The 8,811-nt window shown below is 51.6% G+C and overlaps 1 non-coding gene across 1 annotated transcript; it reads right to left on the bottom strand.

Annotated features, from left to right (window-relative positions):
• Positions 1–8,426: 8,426 nt before the first annotated feature.
• LOC147961790 (small nucleolar RNA Z247) lies at positions 8,427–8,550 on the bottom strand. The gene has a single exon (XR_015612469.1). It is a non-coding gene; the product is annotated as a small nucleolar RNA Z247 (small nucleolar RNA).
• Between the last annotated feature and the right edge of the window lie 261 nt (positions 8,551–8,811).

Below are 8,811 nucleotides of genomic sequence, written 5' to 3'. Positions count from 1 at the left end.
ATCTCCAACTCCAGCGACTACTTCAGCATCTACCGAAGCCTTCGTCCTTGGAGTGATCCGAACTCCACCACCACCAGAAGATCAAGCCTGAGCGTCGATTTAGCACTATGCATTTTCTAGGAACTTTTTGGTAACTTGTTGCCAAAGGGGGAGAAGATGTATAGATCATAGGCTTCGAGAAAGAGAGTGTTGCTTTTCTCTCTTGCTTTATTTGGTGGTCTTTCAAACTTGCTTGCTTTTGAGTGCTTGAGATACTACGTCATTATTTGTGAGACATTGATGATCATGTGTTTGATCATAAGCTACACTTAATGCTTGCTTATTGCCATTATACTATCTATCTTGTGTGATCATTCACTATTCTTGGTGATGAGTGCATGTATTTCATTCTTATCATTTTGAGCGCTCCACAAAGATGTATGTGACATGGAAGAGTAACCCATGACTCTAACTCTTTGTGCATTTGCAGTCCAAAGGAAATTTTAAATATGCACAAATTTAGGGGGAGCTCTTACTTATCACATACTTCTCAAAGCGACGATATATTTCATGCTTATTATCATTTGTCGAAGCTTTGATCTATATGTTGTCATCATTACCAAAAAGGGGGAGATTGAAAGTGCAACCATCCCTAGGTGGTTTTGATAATTCATAACAACATATAGCTCATTGAGCTAATGCTATTCCAAGATGATTATTTCAGGAAAGCTCAATGATTGGCATGGCATGGATGTGAAAGTGGAACCCTCAAAATACTAAGGACAAAGGATTGGCTCAAGCTCAAAAGCTCAAGACTCTTCATTTTATATTTTAGTGATCCAAGATCACATTGAGTCTTTAGGAAAAGCCAATACTATCAAGGAGGGATGAGGTGTTTCTTAATGAGCCTCTTGCTTCATGTGCTTAGTGATATGCTCCAAAACCCTCAACTACTTTCCCATATCCACATATGACCTAAACCCTAAGCCAAACTCGGTCCTACCGATTCTTCCTATCCGGCGCCACCGAGTTTCATTTGTCATTAGCCACTGCCAAACCCTAGCAATTCGGTCCTACCGATAAGAATCTCGGTCTCACCGAGATGGGGTTGCAAACTCTCTGTTTCCCTTTCGTAACTTTTCGGTCTCACCGAAAGAGCGAATCGGTCCCACCGAGATTGCAATGTAAACTCAGTGTTTTCCCTTTGTAACTTTTCGGTCTCACCGAGTTCCAACCGGTCTCACCGAAAGAGCAAATCGGTCCCACCGAGTTTGCCTGACCAACTCTCTGGTTAGCTAATTACCAAATTCGGTCCCACCGAGTTTGTGTAATCGGTCTCACCGAGATTACGTTATGCCCAAACCCTAACCACATCGGTCCTACCGAGTTGCATGTCAGTCCCATCGAAAATCTCTAACGGTCACTAGGTTTACATTTTCGGTCCGACCGAGTTTATTGATTCGGTCCCACCGAGATTGGAAAACTGTGTAATGGTTGGATTTTGTGTGGAGGCTATATATACCCCTCCACCTCCTTCTCATTCGAAGTGAGAGCAATCAGAACACACACACCATTCCAACTCATATGTTCTGAGAGAGAACCACCTACTCATGTGTTGAGACCAAGACATTCCATTCCTACCATATGAATCTTGATCTCTAGCCTTCCCAAGTTGCTTTCCACTCAAATAATCTTTCCACCAAATCCAAATCCTATGAGAGAGAGTTGAGTGTTGGGGAGACTATCATTTGAAGCACAAGAGCAAGGAGTTCATTACCTACACACCATTTGTTACTTCTTGGAGAATGGTGTCTCCTAGATTGGCTAGGTGTCACTTGGGAGCCTCCGACAAGATTGTGGAGCTGAACCAAGGAGTTTGTAAGGGCAAGGAGATCGCCTACTTCGTGAAGATCTACCGCTAGTGAGGCAAGTCCTGTGTGGGCGATGGCCATGGTGGGATAGACAAGGTTGCTTCTTCATGGACCCTTTGTGGGTGGTTGCTTCTTCGTGGACCCTTCGTGGGTGGAGCCCTGTGTGGACTCGCGCAACCGTTACCCTTGGGTGGAGCCCTGTGTGGACTCGCGCAACCGTTACCCTTCGTGGGTTGAAGTCTCCATCAACGTGGATGTAGGATAGCACCACCTATCCGAACCACGGGAAAAATATCCGTGTCTCCAATTGCGTTTGAAATCTCCAAACCCTTCCCCTTACATTCTTGCAAGTTGCATGCTTTACTTTCCGCTGCCTATATACTCTTTGCATGCTTGCTTGAATTATGTGATGATTGCTTGACTTGTCCTAAATTAGCTAAAATCTGCCAAGAACTAAAATTGGGAAAAGGTTAAGTTTTTATTTGGTCAAGTAGTCTAATCACCCCCCTCTAGACATACTTTCGATCCTACAGGTGGATATGGGCAAACGTATTCCATCCCCGACGGAGATACATCACATGAGGGGCGGAGGCGAGGCCGGCGCGCTGCCCCGTCCTCCTATTCCCCGAGCGCCTCGGCCTCGCCCACGGCCTCATCCCCTCCCCCTTCCCCTCGCGACTGGCTCTGCCACCGCGGGTGCAGGAGAAGGAGGGACGCGTTGTCGAGCGGCGACCCTCGCCGCCACCATTGAAGTACCAGGATTCCCTCTCTCCATGGCAGATGGAAGAGGGGAGCAGAAGCTGAAGGAAGGAGGAGATGAAGGAATGCCGGACGCCATCCCCCTCTCCCGCTCTTTATAAAGGAATGGGGTGGGGCCTCGGCCGCCCCGCTCAGCCAATCAAGACGCGGAAGGCGCAGGGAACTGGGACCGACCCGCCGCCCCAGCCCGCGGCAGCCCAGTTTCCTGCCTCCACCATTCGCCACCCCAAGCGCATGAGAGCCAAGTGGCAGGCGTGCAGGACCGAGGGATGGGTGAGGCGACCTCTCGCCACCCCGTGATCGTAGGGAGTGCACGCCTTGAAGACCATGCCTCGGCCCCGTTCAGTAAATGGGCCGCGCCTCCACGCCTCTCTCCGTTTATGGGGAGGGCGCGAACCGCCCCCTTTACTACGACGTGACGCATGCATGTAGAGCTCAGCCCCACGCATGCCGCCCACGTCACAGACGCCTCCCCACGCCGCGCCACACGCGAGAAGTGTGGGAAGCACAGCGCGCGAAGAAACTTACCGCGGTAAAAACCGCCCCGCCTGCCCGCGCACTGTTTTTGGGCCTAGCCCAACGACGCAATTGCGCTTATGTGTGGCCCAGGCCCGGGGGCTCCTGTCGGTGTACAAAAAGAGGGGTACACTTTTTGTACCCCTATAACTGTGCACGGGCAGTCTGAGCCACGGGCACCACCACACTGAGCAAGGCAAGGGGGGTGAGCCAAGGTAAGGCCGAAGCTCAGGAGAAGCACAACGACGCCAAGACCAAGACCACAAAGAGAAAAGGGGACGAAGCTAAGCCCCCATCCCGGCAAGATCCTTGCCGGGAGGCGGTTTTAGCAAACCCGGCAAGACCCTTGCAGTGGCAGCTCGACCCACACCTACGGAGTAAGTCACCCTTGAGTCCACTGCCCCCATGGGGCAAGGATTCGGGAGACATTCCCGTGGTGGCATGCGGATCTTTGTGAAGACATTCAAGATCAGATACACCCTTTAGAAGATGATGATCCTTGGCGGGATCCCAGCCAAGGAGGACCACAAGGCCCCCGGCAAGAGCCTTGCCGGGGATGACAGCAGGTGCCACGGCAAGACCTTTGCCGGGGCCCCGGTAAGGCCCTTGCCAAGAACACCCGTAGGGCCACCATCAGGCCCATGCCAGTCAAACCTCCACCGCCGTTCGCATGCAGCTGCCGACCCAACCAGCTGGGCAGGCACCTGCGTGGCGGCATGCGGATCTTCGTGGAGACCCACCACTGTGCCACCTCAGCTACCTGCCTGCCTACTTGGCACCGCGGGCGCCGCAGGCCAGGGCACGTGTCGACACGAGAGGGAGCGGCGACGGACGAGATAGGTCTCTCCCCCATCCCCGATAAAGCAAGGACACCTAAGCAGGACGCATTAAATGCGCCTTGTCATGTAATGCGAGGGATAACCTCGCATCGTTGTTCCCTTTCCACCTCCTGTGTGCCACTGTGGCCACCCCTTTTCCTATAAAAGGAGGCCCGCGGCGACCAGGAGAAAGATTCGGCTTTTTGGAGCTCCTCACGCCCCATAGCTAGCTCAAGAACACAGATATACAATCCACCAAAGCAGGAGTAGGGTTTTACGTATCCTCGCGGCCCGAACCTGGATAAACAAACCGTGTGCTATCTGTTTGATCCGCTCTTCTCATGACCCCGCGCCCCGCAACCGTAGTAGGGATTCTTGTGATCCCATAGGTGTCGTTCCCACCGACACTCTCCTTCCCCTCGTTGCTAGATTACTCCATAGATTGATCTTGGTGATGCGTAGAAAATTTTAAATTTCTGCTACGATCCCCATCAGATACATGGTAGAGTTCATCCCAAATCCTATGAAGGAGATGAGGGCTTGATGATCTAGGTAGATCCTTCCCTAAGAGGAGGGCTTGATATCCACAAGTGGATCTTCCCCCTTAGGAGGTCATGATCTCCATGAGGAAGATGAGCAAAGCTCTCTTTTTGTCTATCAAATACTTTGCTATCCTACAAATGTGCTAGGGGATGCCCCTATATAGTTTAGGGACGAAATAAGAGGAAGAGGGGGATACAAGGGACCAAATCCCAAAAGTGGCACGCAGGCGTTGGAGTGGGGCGGGCACCCAGGGGACTTAGGCCCGGGCACCCGGGGTCGGTGCAGGGGGCTGGGCGGCTTCGGCCGGGCACCCGGGGCCTCAAAGCCCGGGCAGCCGGGGGCATAGTGGGCCGGTGCGGGAGGTGGCCCGGGCACCCGGGGCCAAGGGGCCGGGCACCCAGGGTGCGGCGGCTGGCGGCTGGGGCAGGGGCCGGGCACCCAGGGTTTGAGGGCCCGGGCACCCGGGGCGTCGCCTGGGAGGAGGAGGGCCGGGCACCCGGGGTGCACCCAGGTGGAGGGGGCGGGCACCCGGGGCTGTAGGGGCTGGGCACCCGGTGTGTCCAGGGGACTCCGGTTCTCCTCGTTCTTCTCCTCCATAGTTGCTTGTCTCTCCGTCCTTGCCTCTTCACGATCTTCTCCTTGGTACCTACGAGTGCATAGAGTTTCCATTTGAGGTATAATCCGACTCTTGTGTGAATCCGAATGAAACTCGAAGAGGAAGGAGTTCACCACGGTTTTGACAACGCGTGCGTGAGCTCTCGTCGTAGGCCCTTTCCATGCTTGCGGTGGTGGTGTGATGTCCATGGTGATGGTCGAAGGATGCTCCGCATCAAAACTCCATCTTTAAATCCTTAAGCAAGCATGTAGTAGCTTCTGCACTTGAACTAGCAACAATTATATTATCAACATAGACAAACACAAAAATAGTAACACTGTCTCTTCTAAGAAGGAACAATGAGGTATCTGCCTTGGATGGTATGAACCCAAGGTGTTGCAACTGCATGCTCAATCTGGAATACCAAGCTCTTGGTGCGTTTTCAAGCCATATAATACTTTATCCAACTTACAGACGTACTGTGGTGTGCTGTGATCCTCATAACCTGGTGGTTGCCTCATGAACACTTCTTCCTCAAGAACACCATGAAGAAACGCGTTCTAAACATCTAGCTGTCTTAAACTCCAACCTCTGGAAACATCAATAGACAAGACAAGTCGAATAGTGGCAGACTTAACAATAGGACTAAAAGTATCTTCATAATCAATTCCAAATCTCTTTTTATCTTGTACACCCACTTACAGTCAATAATATTATCTCCATGTTTTGGTGGAACCAAGTGTCAAGTTTTGTTTTTCATAAGTGCATCATATTCATTATCCATGGCTTCCTTCCAATCCTTATTAGCAAGGGCATCGTGCAAATGAATTGGTTCACCAATGGTGGTAAGAAAAGCACGTTTGATTTTGTCATACCTAATTGTACCATCATTGTATTAATTTTCCTTCACAATACCTGACCGAGACCTTGTTTGCCAAAGAGAGGACGTAGAAGGCACAGGAGCAGCTGCTGTGGACGGTGGTACAGAAGATCCTGGTGAAGCCTCGTCTGCCACAGAAAATCCCGTCGACTCCTAATCCGATGTAGGGAACAGATCAGCCTGCTCACGATATGAGGCGGATCCTGGCGACTGGACGGCCACGGGCCCAGGCGCGCACCCGCGCCCAGCCATTGTGGGGCCAGGCACACGCCCCTGGTTGGCCGCTGCGGAGGCCTGCGCTGAAGTGGGACCAGGCACGCGGCCGCTGTTGAGGCCCATGGCGATGTGGCAATAGACGACTCGCCCCCTCCCGCACCTGTGCTGGTGTGCGAATCAGAGCGTAGAGGCGTGGCGCGAGGCGATACGACAGGGCAAGTGGGCTCCACCCTGGCGGTGCTATCGGCCACAGGCCCACGTGAGTCCAGGCCAACGGGCGAATCAGCCTGGGATCGTGCGCCGTCAGCGGTAGCAGGCTGAGCGCGCGGATCTGCCTGGGATCGCGTGCTGTCAGCCGGATCAACAGCGTGTTCCATGGCTATTCTGTTTGCTTCTTCACACATAAAATGACAGTTCAAATTAGCACAAATATCAGCTGAATCAGAATTTCCTTGGGATTTTTGCACATGATCAAGCTTAGTTAATTCGCCCCCGTGATCACAAGGTGCAGTAGGATCTGGTAGGAGTGGTATTTCAGCACGAAGTAAGGTTCCCGCATTAGGATGAAGTTTGGCAAAGGGAAAGAGCGTCTCATCAAAAACAACATCGCGTGAAATATAGATGCGTCCAGTGGATATTTCAAGACATTCGTACCATTTATGGAGGTTGCTATAACCAAGGAAGACACACTGAGTGGACCGAAATTCGAGCTTGTGATGATTGTATGGACGCAAATTGGGGTAGCAAGCACACCCAAAGATTTTGAGATAGTTGTAGTCAGGTTTTTGATGATACAAACACTCTAATGGGGTAGAGTTGCCAAAGACTTTGCTGGGAAGCCTATTGATGAGATAAGTGGCGGTAATAAAAGCTTTATCCCAATATTTGAGAGGCATAGAAGCATGAGCTAAGAGAGAGAGGCCAACTTCAACGATGTGGCGGTGTTCGCGATCAACAGAGCCATTCTGCTGATGGGCATGAGGGCATGAAACATGATGCTCAATCCCAATGCTACGGAAGAAAGAGTTGAGTTTCTCATACTCCCCTCCCCAATCACTTTGGACTGACAGAATCTTTCGATTGAATTGTCTTTCAACAAGTTTTTGAAGCTCTTGAAAGATAGAGAAAACTTCAGATTTATATTTAAGCAAATAAATCCAAGTAAACTTGCTGTAATCATCGATGAAACTAACATAATATTATTTTTCTTCAAAAGAATCCCGGGCATGGCCCCAAACATCACTGAAAATAAGCTCTAAAGGAGCATGAGACACACTATGAGACTTAGGATAAGGAAGCTGATGGCTCTTGGCACACTGGCAAGCTTCACAAACAGACTCACTAATGGAACTATGTGACAAAGGAAGATTATCTTTAATGACTACTTGTTTCACAATGACCGATGATGGATGTCCTAATCGTTGATGCCACCTTTCCAGGGAGGGTTTGATGACGGAGTAGAATTGACGACGCCGGCGACTAAGTGCTCCGGATGTGATGGGGTAGAGACCCCCAATGCATCTACCGTGATGGAGAAGTTTCCCTCGTTGCCCGATCCTTAATGAAAAAATAACGAGGGTGAGTTTCAAAGAAGACATTATTATCGGTGGCTAAATGAGACATGGATGCAAGGTTTTTGTCAGCTTGTGGAACATGAAGGACATCCTTAAGGACTAAATCACGTTTAAGATTGGGGGAACTATTGGAGGCTTGACAAATGTGGCAAATATCTATACCTCCTCCGCTTGCGGTGTGGATCTGATCAGCGCCGTGATACCTTTCGCGAAGAGCAAGTTGCTCTAGTTCATTGGTAACGTGGTCGGTGGCGCCAGAATCGACATACCAGACGCCGTCGCCTCCCTGTTCACGCATGGCAGCAGCAACATGGCGAGCATCAGGGACAAAGTTCTCGTCGAAGCGATACCGGCAGTCCATAACCTCATGGCTAGATTTCTTGCAAAGTTGGCAGCATGGGCGAGGCCGAGCGGCAGGGGGACGGCGGCCATTGTTGGAGTTGAAGCTGTCGCCGTTGTGGAAGCCGCCGCCGTTGTTGTTGTTGGAGCTGTAGCCGCCCCTGTTGTTGTAGCCATAGGTGCCACCAGAGCGCGCGCCGTCGCCCGGAGGGACACCACGTCCGCGGCCAGCACCACAACTCTGCCCCTGGTGACCGCGCCCACGGCCGTGGCCACGGGACGCGGAGTTTGCAGACGACTGCCGGCGATCGCCACCATGAAGGAGGGTGAGGCGGGCATCGAAACTCAGAAGTTGATTGTACAACTCCTGGACGGTGATGGGTTCCACACGAGCGGCGAGTGCAGAAACCACCGGATTGTACTCCATCTCCAAACCAGCGAGGATCTTGGAGACGATTTCCGGATCGGAGAGTGCCGCGGCAGTGCACGCGACTTCATCAATCAGGCTCTTGATCCTGCCAAGATAATTAGCCATGGCCATGTTACCTTTTTTGAGATTGGTGAGCTCGATGCGGGTGTTCATGGCTTGGGCTTGAATCTGGGCAGCGAACATGGCATGGATGGTGCTCCAAACTTCGGCCGGCGTCTGTAGCGTCGCGACCTGAGCGAGGATATCGCGGGAAAGAGATCCCATCAAATACCCTAGAAGCTGTTGCTGTTG

This window comes from Triticum urartu, chromosome 7A, assembly GCF_056163025.1.
Source record: "Triticum urartu cultivar PI428250 chromosome 7A, HENAU_Tu73, whole genome shotgun sequence".
Lineage (NCBI taxonomy): Eukaryota > Viridiplantae > Streptophyta > Magnoliopsida > Poales > Poaceae > Triticum > Triticum urartu.
The sequence above is the reverse complement of the archived record's forward strand: the minus strand, read 5'-3'. Positions and strand labels throughout refer to the sequence as shown.